Raw genomic sequence first — 16,137 nt, 5'->3', positions numbered from 1 at the left:
AGGAAGGCGACCTCCGGTTTCCGTTTGCTCATTTTCATTCCAGGAAGCGCCAGCGAAATCTTGACCCTGTCTTTGCGCACAGGCTGTCTGTTGTTGCAGCTGGTGATGGTGATGACGATGATAATGGTATAGAATTAATTACATTTTGGCGAGGGTGCATGCAGGAAGCAGGCAGGTAAATTCCCAATTTCCCGGACGAAATATGACAGAATAGAGGATGTTTTCCTGGAGCACACGATAGGAAAACTGTTGTAGTTACAGTCACAGCTCTATTTCGTCTCAAAAAGTAGCGTTTTTCATCTTCTCTCTCTGTTATTCGCCTACTAAGTACACCAAGGAACTCAACAATACCAGATTGTTGTAGCATTTGTCGCGAAAAAAAAGGAGGGGGGGGGGGGGGGGCTGCCTAAAGAACACTGCAAAAATTGTTTTCGGTGCTAAGGCACGGTGGCTCAGTGGTTAGGGCGCTCGACTATTGATCCGGAGTTCCCGGGTTCGAACCCGACCGCGGCGGCTGCGTTTTTATGGAGGAAAAACGCTAAGGCGCCCGTGTGCTGTGCGATGTCAGTGCACGTTAAAGATCCCCAGGTGGTCGAAATTATCCCGGAGCCCTCAACTACGGCACCTCTTTCTTCCTTTCTTCTTTCACTCCCTCCATTCCCCCTTCCCTTACGGCGCGGTTCAGGTGTCCAAAGATATATGAGACAGATACTGCACTATTTCTTTTCCCCAAAAAAAACCAATTATTATTATTATTATTATTATTATTATTATTATTATTATTATTATTATTATTATTATTATTATTATTATTATTATTATTATTATTATTATTAAGGCACGAACCTCTCCATCGACGTGATGTCGGTTGTCAAAAAAACACTTAGTGCCTCCTGCAGACATCGGGCCGAAAGAACTGATTTTCCGCGATCGTGCGATGTCTCACCAGAGAAGACGCTCCTGCAGAAATCAAAGAGCAGATTCTTGTTTTTCAGACGGCCAGGGACCGCACTGTTCAATTATAAGCCAGACGGACCATGTGGCATCCTTTCGACACTCTCTAAAGCCTTGGGTAGTCTCTTCGCGTCGCATCTAGAAGTGGTATGCTACGGATAGCGAATTACAAAGTGGAGATGAAGGACACTCGATTTTGAACGGCGCTCGATCGAACGAACGTGGGCGTCGTTCTTCTAGCGATATTAATCTCCAGAGGGTCACCGATCATGCGCGATGTTTCCGACATCGTGCAGTATCTTGGGCGCGTTATTTGCGCAGATTATCGTATGTGAGGCGCTGGAGTGTGAGCCGGCTACACAGCATATAGCAAAGGAAAGAATGAGTACAACGACCCTTGGAAGCACAGGCGCCTCTGGAGACACGTAATTAAAGCATTGCTGAACAAGGCCCCACAGGCAAATGTATGATGAGCCTGAGTTTTCCCACGCATCATTGGGATTACATTGTTTTAGCGAAAGATTTCTAAACTTTCTTCTAAGCAGTGCTTGCCGTGTAGCGACCCAAAGACCATAAGGGTGCATAGATGCGTTGGGAAATAAAGAAAAAGAGGGAGGAAAACGCCCATGTGCATCTTTATTCAAGCAAATAAAAACGCGTGCATGCAATTGACATCAGCTTATCTAACTAAATTCCGTTGCATGTAACCATAAAAATTGTCAGCGACGCACCGCCTTTGCTAAAAGTGGCCAGTCCACTAGGTATGTTTCGTAGCGGAGCACTTATGGCAGCCCTGAAGCTCTAAACCTGTGTCAGGTACAGAGAATTCTTGTCCTCACCTTCCGCGACCTTCTTGTATTGAGGGGTGCCGTGAGGGCGCTGTTATAAGGCTTAGAAGTAACCTCCATTGTCTGGTTACTTTTGCGCAACAATATGCGAAAGCCTCTGCATGATCAGTCACCCCTATACATCGCTGTGTGCAGAACTCGCCAGTGGCACGAGAGATCAGTCGTTGCCAGCTCCTCGCTGTCAAGTATAGGCCGCAAGGCCCATAGCAGCACCGCTACCTACCCCTCGTTGTACCTCTTCAGAATTCCATCGGAGGCAATACGAGGCGACGCAGCAGAACCGGAGACCTCGCTTTGTGCCGCGGCTCCATGGCAGATCACTGTTTCCCCTTCCCCTTTTCCCATGCGAACGTTGGCGTCGCTCTTGACGCTATCTAATTTCCGCGTCGCAACGCCCTCGCCGCCCTGCACAGTGCGACCATTTCTGCCAGGACATTCCTGAGGCAACGGGAAACGACTCGGCGTCACTTTCAGGGAAGTTGGAAACGGATTTGTCGAAAGGAGGAAAAGTTCCGCATAGCGACAAGGCCACGGATTTGAAGCTGGCGAAATGGTAGCAATGCAGAGAAGAGAAGGGGAAAAAAAAAGAAAAGAAAAAAGTGCCGACGTATTTGCTTGAAAGAAATTGAAAGTGCGAAATACTGCCACCTGGTGTGTTGTCAGGTGGCGCATGAAAGCGATGGCGTTGAAGTGTCTCACGCATTCTGGCTGCTGGAACGCTGCTTGTTGCACAGCCGTGCCCCTGCCTTCCGTGACAATATGTACTATCAGCGTCAAATGAAACGCGAACAAGAGAATTTCAGCGTGAACTGCAAGACTGGAAGATGTTACACAAGCAGAGCAGCATACAAGAACGGCTGCTATTCGCATCGCGGACGGAAAGACCACTCTTTGGAATTGTTGATATGACACGCCTGTTTTTCCTCTCCAGCCTCAAGTGTTTTTGTTTCTTTATGCTAGCGCTTTAGTTCATTTGTTCGCGTTTCATTTGACGCTGATGGTATGTACAAGATAGAACGCGAAATATTACCGAAAGATTAGTCAGAACCTAGGGCAAAACCGCTGATTAAACCAGGACGTGTAGCATTCAGTTTTTTTTTTTACATTTACATGGCCATGTTAGCCACGGTGGCTATGTGGATAAGGCACTCCGCACATTGAGCTCGATCGAATCCTGGCCGCAGCGACCGCGTTTAGAGGGGACGAAATGTGAAAAGACTGGCGTGCTGTGCGAAGTCAGAGCGCGTTAAGGAACACCAGGTGGTCGATATTAATTCCAAGCTCCCGGCTACGGCGTCCCCCGTATAGCCTACGTGCAACCTCCGTACGTCAAACCCCACATGTCGCCTTTAGATTGCCACATCGTAAAGAATTCCAGATGCAAGACTCCCTACTACAGGCAAGAAACGAAGAGTACAGAGTGATGCATACCATTATGAGTCACCATTTAATTGTCCAGGTTGTCGAACTTCTCGCCCAGCGCGCATTGTCGTCTCAAGCAACGCTTGTCACCATTTGCGAAGACCGATTTGCCCGACGACTGTATACTGATCAACTCAGACTTATGTCTACTGCTGCTACAGATGAACACCTTCCCGTGGCAAGCAAATGATTTTACGCTGAGTACTCCAAGGTGTTTTAAGAAGAGGTACTCAGTGACTCTGGCGTCCTGCTAATTAGCACTAGTTCGTGGTTGTTGCATGCCGAAGAATTCTGCTGTAGGTTGCTCGGTTCGTAATATGGATAACAGGAAAAGCAGAAAAGGGGCGATATGAAACGACAAGCAGCCTTCCTGGGCGTTCTTTTCGTTATTCCTTAAACATCAGCAATCAACAGCGAATAGTTTTTACCGGTTAATCAGCATTATAATGCCTAGTTCAGTTCAGAGGAATCGGGCAGGGCACACTCGCAGCAGCCCTCATATCGCCAACATGGCATTGTTGAGCAGCCTAGACGGGTGATCAAAAGGGCATTGTTTTCAAAGACTGCAATGTAACGTGTGAGGGCGTGTTATAAAACGTAACGCTAATACACGCACTGCAATTAGGAGCTTTCACGCAAGGATTAAGCAATGAAGCAAGTGCCTGAAGGTGCTGAAGCCAACCGGATCGTGCAACCTAATGAATTTACGCAGGAAGCACCGGGCGTCCCAGTTTCATTTAACAATGGCGCCATCAAGCACGGCTAGCGAAAGTGTGCGGGGCGCACTCGGCCTGCGCGCAAAGTAAATGAAACACGTGAACCGGCTCATTACGAGTGCACGAGTGGTACTGACTGATAACGAGATAACATCAGAAGGGCTACATGTTGCGCGTTCAAAAAAGACTAAAACAGGTACACATCAACCTCAGACCAGTTTTTATGCCTCTTCACTGCCGCACCAAATGGGCGTTTCGGCACGCAGACAGAAGGGCTCGACGTCTTCCTTCTGTGGCCGAACGAAGAGGGCGAGTTCCGCGCTTAGACAAGACTAACGCTGTGGCCGCGCTTGCCAGTTCGAACAGAGAAGAATTGTGAAAGCAACAGCTTTTCTAATTCCCCTCCCCCCCCTCCTTCCGTTTCTCTCATTTTGTGCTCCATGGAACATTCACCCGCGCCACGTGACCGAATATGGCGTATTCTCATTGGCCAGCTGGTGAAGGCGGCAATGTTTCATTCTCATTAGTCAGAAGGCGATAACGTGATTCCGTATTTGGGGGTGTCATTTAGTTCTCTGTTATGTTTAGGCCCTGAAATTTGGGCATTTGCCTACAAATGCCGCAGAACGCCTAATTGCGACCATGCTTACGGAGAAATGAAGCGTCAGGTGTCGGAACCCAATGATGTCATTTGTTGAAGCGTGCATACAGAAACGTGAGCTGTCCGTGCATGACAAAAGTGATCAATCGCTCACTGTTCTTTCCTATCGCAACAGTATATGCGGTTATGCTTTTCTTAAATAACACAATTTGACTTTGCTGCTTAACAACAAAAGGTATTGCCGCCGCGGCGGCTGAATGGCTTTGGCGTTATAGGCTGCTGATCCCAGTGTCGCGGGTTCGATCCCGGCGGCCGTATTTCAGTGGAAGCAAAATACAAAAATTCCTTTGTGCTGTGTGATGCCAACACACGTTAAAGAACCCCAGTTGGTCGAAATTAATCCGGAGCAAAACATTACGGCGTCCCTCAATGCACATGTGTCGCTTCGGGACGTTAATCCAACAACTTACAACAAAGGGTATTTCTCACATCTTTTTTTTTCTTAAGCGCTTATGTTTCCTTTTCTCGATTCTCATATTTTGTCCAGATTGAATTTCTTTAACACCTAGATTTCCTGGCACTAGTCATGGTAGACATGATACTGCTGCTGGTACCACTAGGTCGTAAGCCAACGTGACCCTCCCCCGGTGCGCCCATCGCTGTAAAGCCGTCAACGTAGTTCGCAATAACGTTTCAGCGATCAAGCAAGCCAGCCTCCTCATCCACGTGGCTGGAGGTTCTGTGCCACTTCATCCGTTGGTATACGGGGGCCTCAAATTCATCCTTTGTCAAAGCTCCAACCCATGTCCTTAAGGTGCCCTTCATGGTAACTGTGAGGTAAGCGTGTGCGGACGTGCCGAGTAGGGAAACTGCACAATTTGAGCACACTGAAAACGTTCCATTAGAGAAAAAAAATAAGAGTTTGCAGCTTTTGTTTCGCCTTGGCTGCGGCAGCAGACGCGAAAACACCTCGCCCTCTTATCGACACCGCAAGCAGAGCCAAAACAGCATAATGAAACGCCCCCGAGTGAAGTGGCGACTGGCGCGGAAAATGGCGAGGTGAGCGTGGCGGTGAAAATGCGTGCTCGGCAAACCTCGGGCGTCGGCAGAAAATTTGGAGGCGGCAGAAAACACGCGGTCGAAAAGAACGCCACGTTTGCTATAGCCGGGCGCACGTGGTATCACCGCCCAGCCGGCGACGGCAGCACAGTTATGTCGGCTAGAGCGTCCCGACCCTTCTGGCAAATTCCACAGGAGACGCGACTAGAAGAGAAGGGCGATAGGCGAGCGTTCATAACAATTGCGTTGGCTTTGCGCCGAGTAGGATAACGATAACAGCAGCGCGTCAGCCGCTGGCAACCAAAACAGCACGGGAGGTGGTAGTGTTTGGTTTGTGGAAACCTTTCAACAGCTAATGGGTTCTAGCGTATCCAATTTTTCAAGTGTACTTTACTGGCATGTGTGGTTTTTTCCCCCTCCGTCAACCCTTTTTACAAACATATTCTCCCTTCGATAAAAGAGAAAGAGAAATGACTGGTGTGCACTCCTTGTAATATTAACTAGGCCTTGCTATTCGTACTTAGTATGCACTTCAAAATGCACGAGGCTGAACCATATATATATATAGAATCAGTTTCGTTTGTGATAAGTAAAACAGAGCGATGCACAAGGAAACCTGCAAGTTTTCAGTTTGGAGGCTGAGAATTTCTAGATCACTATGCTCGGCCATTTGATCACGGTCAAGCCGCAATACATAGTACTGCATTATATTCAGGTGAAAGTCACAGTATTGGTTTGTTTCAGACGATGAAATGTTTAGTGTTCAGCTTTCTGTCGCGCTAGTCTTGTCGCAAAGTACAGAGCACACAGGCTGAACTTGGGCGCACTTGGACAGTTGGCAATTCAATCATGAACCATAGATTCCAGCATTTTGCTCCTGTCGTTGGCAGTAGCCTTGAGCGGAAGGCGACTTTCTGTTGAAGCAGCTGGGGTACGAAATAAGAATGCCAGTTTCCTTTCGGATGTGTCTAACATGCGAACTGCATGCATCGCGGTGTGGTATTAAGCGCGCATTGGCTTGCACTTCGAAGGATGCAAAGCTGCGCAAGAAATGAAAACACAAAAATAAATACGGCGCCGCACCCTTGCAGCCTGCCTTGCTGAGCTCCTGTCACCGTGCACTTCCTTTCGCTTCGGATGTTCTGTCATTACTTCATTTCGATACCTCGAGCGTTTGCTGCACTGCTCGCATACTAGTCCCATCGAAGCTAAGTCCTGAGAAAAAGGGCGGGACACAAGAAAGCGAGAATATTCTGTCGGCAACTGTTCGTTAACGGGTATCGAACAGGAGGGTGCGGGCAGAAGGAGAAAGGAGAGAAAAACAGAAAAACTTGGTGGCTGCAAACGCAGCAGGAATAATGTGCCAGAAAGGCCTCCACAGCTGCAGTGCATATATTTCATTCAGCAAACACCCACAAGCCGAACTGCCTTTGTGTCTACGTTGGAAGAGTGCACTGTTCTAGAATGGCGCAGCGCAGTTCCTGATCGCGCAGCTGCGCAGGGCTCCATCAACCGGCGCAGGGACGGATGCAAGTGCGGCGAGAGCCAGGAAACAGTCGCGGTTTTGCGCTAAGAATTACGGCTGGGCGCAACACCATTCGCGAACGGAAGCCCATAAAATGCACCGCCAGTTAGAAAACACCGCGCGCATTCCTCCAATGCCTCTGCTGCCGGCTGTGGAGGAAGTCGCGCTGACGTGTTCCTTTTGATAGCCGCAGGTGGAGGGTGAGCAGTCGTGGCAGACACCCTCGCGCTCGTCCCCTGGCGCAGACAGGCAACTTCACACGGTCGCCTCTTCATCGGTGGGTTAAGACGTGGCACGGATGAAGGGGGCACACATGTAGGACAGCAGCTGCGAAATAGCAGCGCAGGTTAAAAGCGACGCCTGCATTGCGCACCGGCTGCCTCTTCTGCCGTCAGTTGAGGCAATTGCCGGGGCTTCTGCGGTGATGCCAAGGCAGGTGGCGCCTTGGCATCAGTAAGCATGACGTCAGGGACCACGGTCTAACGCCTGCGGACTGGTGATGATTGCATCTGCAGACGTCGTCTGGGGGGAGCCTAAATCAAGACTGAAAGGCGCATTAAAAGAGCACAGGGCAGAAACTACGACATTTTTGAGCCGATTAAAAATGGCGACCGCTCCGCCAACCTCTTCTCCGAGTTAGCTGCTCCAGCCGGAAGTATGCGAGTGCCAAAAGGAAATGTCGCCCTTTTACCTGATGTCTCTCAATGGCATGTAGGGCCGGGTGCTGCAGGACAAAAAGATGGCAAGCGCTTACACGTTCGGTAATTTCCTATGCCCACCACGGTTAAACGAAATATTTCCAGTCATCATTCCTCATCACCGGTCTGTAGGAAATTTTCTTCACCTTTTGCGCACAATGAGCGAGCGTTTCAGACTTTCATTGTAACGTTATTCGCCGCGTGCTAGTGATGTTTTTTGTTGCTGTGGTAATTGTTCTTGTTGCAGCAATAACTATAGCCGGGACATTATTCGGCTTTACTGTGCCGTCATCACAATACAGTACGATCTCTATAACAGCAGAAAAAAACGACGCCGCCAACCCAGGGTCACGTGATTACGTTCTCACTAATTATAATGGCACACTGACTTGTTCACCTGCCAGGTGGTACAAATTCAGCCCCTTAGGTCACGTGATCCCGACTGTCGTCTGTTGGGGCGACACAGCTCTCACTCCCTGGGACAAGGCGATGAGTCATCTTTTTATTTCCTTGTAACTGTGGATGCATAACGTTCAGAGCAGTTCATTTATGCATTGACCAAGTGTGGCACAGGATAGAGGCAGTGCAGCAAGCGCCGAAGTGCGGGACTAGTGGGGCCTCTTCAAGTGTCCAGAAGCACATGTTGGGTCCTTCTTTTACTCTTTAGGATATAATTGAGTATCCTACCTCCCGACCAACAGCACAGCTTTGCCTGCTTCCGTTCACTCTTTGCGTATCTTGACGCAGGAAGTCAAGAATAGCGTAAAGAAGTACAACTCGATTTGTGCGCAAGTTTGAAGTGACGAAATACACAGCGAGAAGACAGCTTCTCCCAGCTAAAGTTCGCGGTTGAGCCAGTCGAACATCACAAGTGAAAAAAAAAAGTATGGTAGGGGTTTAACCCATTTAAACCGAATAGACTTTCGAATGCAGGCGTTCATTCGTCCATTGGAGGGGCACTTATAAGCTCCTCATTAAGGGTATGACGAGATATCTTTAGTGGGTTAATGCCCATGTGCAGAACTGGTCATTCTCTGTACTTAACATTCATAGATGGCGGCGAGTCCTCATACCTCTCTCTACCAGCGCAGTGGCGCAGCGGTTAAGCGATGTTCCTGTCACAGCCACCGATATAGGGCTTGTGCGACCCAGGTTGCTCTTCCCGAGCAACCTCTCGCGACAAATCATTAATTTAACTGCCACCTGACAGGGCAGGTTGTGATGGCGCCACAAGGTTACGTAACCTAGGTGACGTGACGCCCTCTCCCGATTGGCTGCAGCTGGCGCGACGCTCCTCCGAACTTACCCGGGCTTCCTCCCATTGGCTACAGCTGGCGCGATGCTCCTCCGAACTTTCCCGAGTAAGCTCGGCTAAGCTCGGGTTAGTTTGGAGCACAAGAGAAGACAAGAAAGATGACAAGATTCCTGCTCGGGGTTGGTTTACGTCTGGAGTATTGCTTTCGCACCAAAATGGCAGCCTTGCATCGTCCTCAAATGTTTACCACGTTGGATGGTTTACTGGACCTAAACTGCACAGATGAAGCGTACGGGCATCAGTTAACGGGCATCACTTGTTGGCATCTATATTCATCATAGAACCTTTATGTACACGACAGAAATCAGTGCGCGCTGCCGACCTGCGAAGGCCCTGCTGGATGCGGCCGTTGGCGGCCAACACCCACCGACTTCCGTTTGTCCTGCATAATGCCCCGATGTCAGAACACAAGGCACAGACTCGCGCGGACAATGCCTGCCTTCCGCGCAACACATCCTCCTCACCCACGCCCGCGGCTCGCCCTCTTCTCTTGTCTTTTGGGAGAACGGTGGCGCCGCCACGCACCGCAAGGAAATAGCCGGATGCCGGGAAACGACGCTCTGTGTACCGCTCCACGCTTTCGTTCATGTCAAGCGGACGTCCCCTTCTCCTCTGTTAGCCATAGCGTACAAACGCGCAAAGGCATGCGAAAATAACGCAACCATACACTGGCGCTCCGTATAGAATGGCGGTTGGATGCATGCCCGTCGTTGGAAGGTAGACAGTTTCATTTCTTGATTTCGTTCCAGGTACGATGGTAGCGGTAGTGGCCTCGTTTGGGAGCTACGTTACGCGAGCCATTGTTCCGATGCTTGAAAGGCAACGAGTGAGTGTGCGACCTTGGCTTCCAGTCAGGGCTCGTGATGCTGGAGATGACAACACGTTTACTTGCTCATTGATTCGCTTGTTCGCTTTTTTTTTCTTCCTATGAAGAGAATGCCACGACAATAGGAATTTTTAGCCACAGCAAATGTCTCGTTTTCCCGTATTCATTCAGGCGCGGCGAAACAGCCGATTGTACATTTCAGACCTCCTGCCTGAGCCCCGAGGAACACGCAGAGCCATTTGTGCCAGCCACTTCCTGCGCAACTATACTTCGCAGCAGCACTATAGCTTTCTTTCGCAATGGCTTCTGCGCTGCGACCAGTTTGCCAAGATTCTGTACGACGAACGAATGCCACCTCAGGAATGTACCACAATTTTTCGGTGTACAATCCGCATACTATGCATATTTAAAAGTAGAAATTTTGCTCTTTGCGGATTATCTACAGATGCAGACTGTATGACGCTTTTTCTTTCAAAATCGCACATTATAACTTAAGTGGTTAACATAATTCTCACTGTCACAATGTTTCCTTAGCGGTCACGCTTGATGTATGTTTTCGTCGCCAGCCTGCAGACTACTGCTTTTACTCGTTCTTGCTGGCATCTGTTAGCACCTTGACTCCAGCGAGTAGCGTTCGCGCGACCTGTTCTTGGATAAAGCATGCAGGTGACCATATAGGCACCTGACTCGTATAACACATGTAGTGATGGTGGTAGCGGTGAAATGTTTTGTAGTTAATTAAAAGGAAGAGTGACTGAGGGACCGGCCCTTGTGGGCGGGGTCCTCAGACCGTGAATCCCATAGCCTCTTATATGCGATCAGCTGTTGCTGATCGCACAGGCTAGATAGAACTGGACGGAGCAGTTTCAGGTAATGAGGTGGGGAGGAGGTGCTTCCTGTCCATTAACGTTACACCTATAATTTTTTTTTTCCATAGCTCGCTGTGTTGCCCTCAATTTAAGTTGAAACCTTTTCGTTAGCCTCCATGCTTCTGCCCCATAGGTGAGTACTGGTAAGATACTGCTATTATATACTTTTCTCTTAAGAATATCGGAAAACTTCCATCCATTATCTGAGAAAGAACCTGCCAATTGCGCTCCACCCTCATTCTTATTCTTTATTATTTTTTTCATACTCGGGATCCGGGTCTGCGGTCACTGCATTCCCTAGGTAGGTATATGTATTCCCTTACCACTTGCAGCGCCTCGCTACCATTTGTAAACGGCTATTCCCTACCGAGACTGTTGAGCATGACTTTCGTTTTCTGCTTATTAATTTTTATGCCCGCCGTTTTGCTCTGCGTGCCTAAGTCATTGATCATGCTTTGCAATTCATCCCCTCTGAGTGACATGTGCTAGAGCAGAAGAAACACGGTCGTCCCTTTTTGGAAGTTGCAGTGCGCCACGACTACAATTCACAAACTACACTCGCCCTTATCTTTAGCGCCCATTCCCATTTCAGCTCCTTGACGCGTTTCAGAAACAGACCTTACCCTTAGCGATCCCCTTTAGCCCATCTTAAATTTCACGTAAAGGGAGCCATTTAAGGTACCGTCCCGGGCACCTTAAACAACTCACTAACACAATTCAACATGGCGGCGTGCTGTGACGACAGCTTCAGTGAGTTCGTAGATTTTGTCCGCCGCGCGGAAGATGTCACCAATGACGAAGCACACAGTTTTGTGCACCCGTTGCGGCGGAACCTTAGGGACCGCCAGAATCCCATACAAGTACATAACAACCAGGAATTCCTCGCAAGGTACCGCTTTTCCAAGGCTGCTGTGCTCGAGCTTCTGTCCATGTTGCCGCTGCACTGGAACACAGACGGACGTGGTTGTCCTGTGCCGCCGCTGTTGCAACTGCTCGTGACGCTGCGATTTTACTGAGCGGGGACGTTTCAAGTGGTCTCCGGAGGCCTAGTCAACGTGTCCTAGCCAACAGTTTCCCGGGTTGTAACGCGAGTGTCGACGATGATTGCCGCTACTTTGTACCCGGCGCTAGTCAAGTTCCCTGAAGCGGAAAAAATGCATCAGGTCATGTACGACTTGAACAAGATTGCACAGTTTCCCCGGAGTGACTGGTTGTGTTGACTGTACCCACGGGCGTATCAAAAGCCCGGGCGGAGACGACGCCGAAGCATTTAGAAACAGGAAGGGATACTTCTTAATCAATGTGCAGGTAAGTGAAATGTGTACATAACTTTCAGGGTGAGCATAGAGACGGGAAACAACGGCACTTTTGAAGAAGAGGCAGCGGACGAGAATAAAATTAGTTACAAATCAGAGAAGAGTTAATTTACGCGACTGCGCGGGTGCCTCACAGTTTCGCGAGCTGCATAATTTGCCTCATCACACTTTATTTTCTCTAATACGAAATAAATTATTGTAGTATAAATATCCGTATACAAGATTTAAGACTCATGCACTTTACCACTGTTACAACTGGAAATTGCTACACATGGTCGTCCTGGAAAGGGCATAAAAAATCAGGTGTACTTAAAAGCATAATAGGTGTAACATCCATTTATGTTAAATTTTTTGGCACATTTGCAGGCTATCACAGGACCTCACCTGGAAGTTTTTGATATAGTTGCAAGCTGGCCGGGCTCTGCACATGACAGCAGAATTTTTGACAATAGCAATGCAAGAGTTCGTTATGAAGAAGGAACTGTCCCTGGCATACTCCTTGGAGACATGGGATCTCCAAGATCTTGGACAGGGAGGTAGCCCAGGGTACAGATAAGTGAATACATCACAATATTGGGTGGCAACGGCAGGAAAATGTGGAGCGTCTCTTTATTCAGGACTACTGATCCGGAGTTCCCGGGTTCGAACCCGACCGCGGCGGCTGCGTTTTTATGGAGGAAAAACGCCAAGGCGCCCGTGTGCTGTGCGATGTCAGTGCACGTTAAAGATCCCCAGGTGGTCGAAATCATTCCGGAGCCCTCCACTACGGCACCTATTCTTCCTTTCTTCTTTCACTCCCTCCTTTATCCCTTCCCTCACGGCGCGGTTCAGGTGTCCAAAGATATATGAGACAGATACTGCGCCATTTCCTTTCCCCAAAAAACCAATTATTATTTATTCAGGTACAACAAGTCACAGATACGAACGAGAAACTCCGTCGAAAGGGCTTTCGGCGTCTGGATAAGAAGATTTCCATGTCTAGACATGAAGTTGCAAATCGAAACAACAACATCTGTAATCGTCATCACAGCGTGCGCTGCTTTGCACAACTTTGGCCGAGACCGCTCATGTGATGAAATTCCGCCTGCTCCCCTGCAACAGGACACGTGCAACCCTCAGCAGCCCTCCCCAGCTTTGCAAGCTCAACAGCCACATTCCGTTGACTCGGGAAGTGGCTTCAGGGCACGAGCAAGCATTATTCAGCAGTATTTTTCATAGTGTGGCAAAGCAAAACAAACATGACACGCACCTTCAGATGACAAGATTCTTTATGTACTAAATACTTTTTTGACGGCGGCCATTTTGAGCTTTATGAGCTCCAGTTTGGCCTTCTTATTAGTGCATTCAAGTTCATGCAATTCCTTTGCATGCCTCATGTTAAGTACATGCCCGGCTCTCATGAGATTCATTTTGAGGAGATGCCCCCTCCTCTTTCGCTGATTGTCGTCAGTCACAGCTTTCAGGCGTGCACTGAGCTGCTCTTCGACAGCTGTCTTGCTTAGCACACTTTCTCCGCTGCACTGGAGCTGTGGGTTGCGGGGCACCTGCCAAAAGTGACAGAGATTGCGAGGCAGCTGCTACTCCTCCAGGCGGCTAGTCTGCTTCGGCAGCAGTTGGACCATTTTCCGTGTCTTCGACACACTCTGCCAGTCTGCTGCCACCGCCAGGGCTCCTTATGGTGTGCCACTGATAGGTCATATCTGCAAAAACATTTGTAACTGTTAGTTTTCATCGCAACTCGTGATCACCACATGCATAAAAGCTGACTTTGCGTAAACAGATAAATTTTGGTCGCACTTGTCCTAGTCGTAGCACCTGCAAACATTTACGAGTCATCACTGTACATTGTTCAGTACACAATTTCAAGGACTCCGCTTTGTTTGCAAGTTTGGGGGTTAGTATGTGTGTGCTTTATGCAATGGAATAAATTATTAATACTGCAACACACATATTTCAGCTGGCTACGTCTCTTCTATTTATGACTCGTATGACAATCCACTGGCAGCAGTTTTGGCTACCCTTGATGAAATCATTCGAACAAACAAGAGAAACAGTGGATTCACTGGAATTTGCTTAAGCTGGCTTTTTTTTTTTTTTGTAGCTGCCAAATGGGTAGCGCTGACTGCTGGCGTCAATACTCTATATGCAGGGCACTGTCAATAACAGCAGTGCAACCATTTCCTGATTCATGCTTGCTGCCACAGTGTCTGATGTCCTACGGCTAGTCGCAGCTTCATATTTGCACGAGGCTCTCACAGTGCAGAGCAGGAAGCATATGCATTACACCTGCGGGAGGCATATGCATTCTACGCAGAAGACGTTTTATTTATTACATTTATTTATTTACGCAAACTGGAAGCCATAGCCCTGACGCACTCAACAGCGGCGCGAATATTTTCGCCGGCAACTTTTTCCCAACGATAACCAAGCATCAGGCGTCCATGTACTCTCCGGCTCGCTTCCTGCTGCTCTGAATCTTACCAACGTGGTTGCGTCACCACTCATTAAGCACAATGCCCGCAACTGATAACAGAGTCAAGCACTTGATCGAAATACATGAAAACGTAAATAAAACGGGAACTGGGCTATATACCACTGAGTGGACAAAAAAGTGTCCGCCAATCGGTAAATGCTTTCAGTGTGAACAAACGCGGCCGGCCATTGGCTTGCATCGGGATATGCAATGAGCGGCAGTCCTCGCCATTTCATCCAATCAATTATGTTCAGGCGTATAGCATTGAGGCGTTGAACAGTCGTCGGGTACCAACAAAGTATAAGGAATTCGGTCGTGTCACTAGCTGCTACTAGCATGCTATGGCCTCCGACGTACATCGATGCTCCAGGTATGGTTAAAACCTAGCTCATATGTTCGCTATACCTCCGCAATAATCTTGCTGCTTGCCCATAGTGTCACTGCACTTCATCGGGCGCGTGGGATTTTAAAACCAGCTTTTGGGAGCTCTGTCTACAACGCTGGAAAACAATGCGTGCGTCGTTATATACTGCGTCGTTCCATTGCTATAATAATAATATTAATAATTGGTTTTTTGGGGAAAGGAAATGGCGCAGTATGTGTCATATATCGTTGGACACCTGCACCGCGCCGTAAGGGAAGGGATAAAGGAGGGAGTGAGAGAAGGAAGGAAGAAAGAGGCGCCGTAGTGGAGGGCTCGGGAATAACTTCGACCACATGGGTATCTTTAAGGTGCACTGACATCGCACAGCACATGGGCAACGCATGCCTTGCGCTTCGTGCAACCTCTCTCGATATCGGGTGGGACATGCTGTCATAAGACGCCGCGAGAAGCTTCGAAATGCACACTGAGCCGGCAAACATGCAGCGGTTTGGTTATTTGTTTCTGAGGAAAGGAAATGGCACAGTATTTGGCTCACATCTCGGTGGACACCAGAACCGCGCCGTAAGGCAAGTTGGTGAAAGAGGGACTCAGGGAAGAAAGGAAGAACGGGTTGCTGTAGTGGAGGGCTCCGGAATAATTTCCACCACCTGGGGATCTTTAACGTGGTGGTGGTGGTAGTGGTTTTATTAAAAATAATAGTAAAAAGAAAGGAAAAGATTTTTGCTAGCCCCGGCATCTGCCATCGATACTGAAGCACCTGAGCTGGGGCAGCGGGAATAAAGGACAGCAGGCAGAATGGAGAAATGAAATGAAAGAAGTGAGGGGACAGGAAGAGAGGATAGGGGGAGAAGTAATATGTACAAACTATTTACACAATAAGAAATGTGTCCAGGTTGTGCGCGTGATTAGTTCATTTTAGAGGAATTAAATCACACACTCGCACAGCACTGTGATGGTTACAACTGGAGTGGGGCGTCCAGTTATTAATCATTCAAGGTAGAACTCGCGGAGCGTTCGGTCAGAGAACAGACGGGACGTCAAGCCCGTGTGTTCGAGGAATGCACAGAGGTTCACCAAAGTTCGCTCACGAGTGCGCGCACTGCCCTGCGGCCACAATAGCGTCTTGGTGG

Source organism: Amblyomma americanum, chromosome 1 (genome assembly GCF_052857255.1).
Source record: "Amblyomma americanum isolate KBUSLIRL-KWMA chromosome 1, ASM5285725v1, whole genome shotgun sequence".
In the NCBI taxonomy this organism is placed as follows: domain Eukaryota; kingdom Metazoa; phylum Arthropoda; class Arachnida; order Ixodida; family Ixodidae; genus Amblyomma; species Amblyomma americanum.
Note: the sequence above shows the minus strand (reverse complement) of the source record.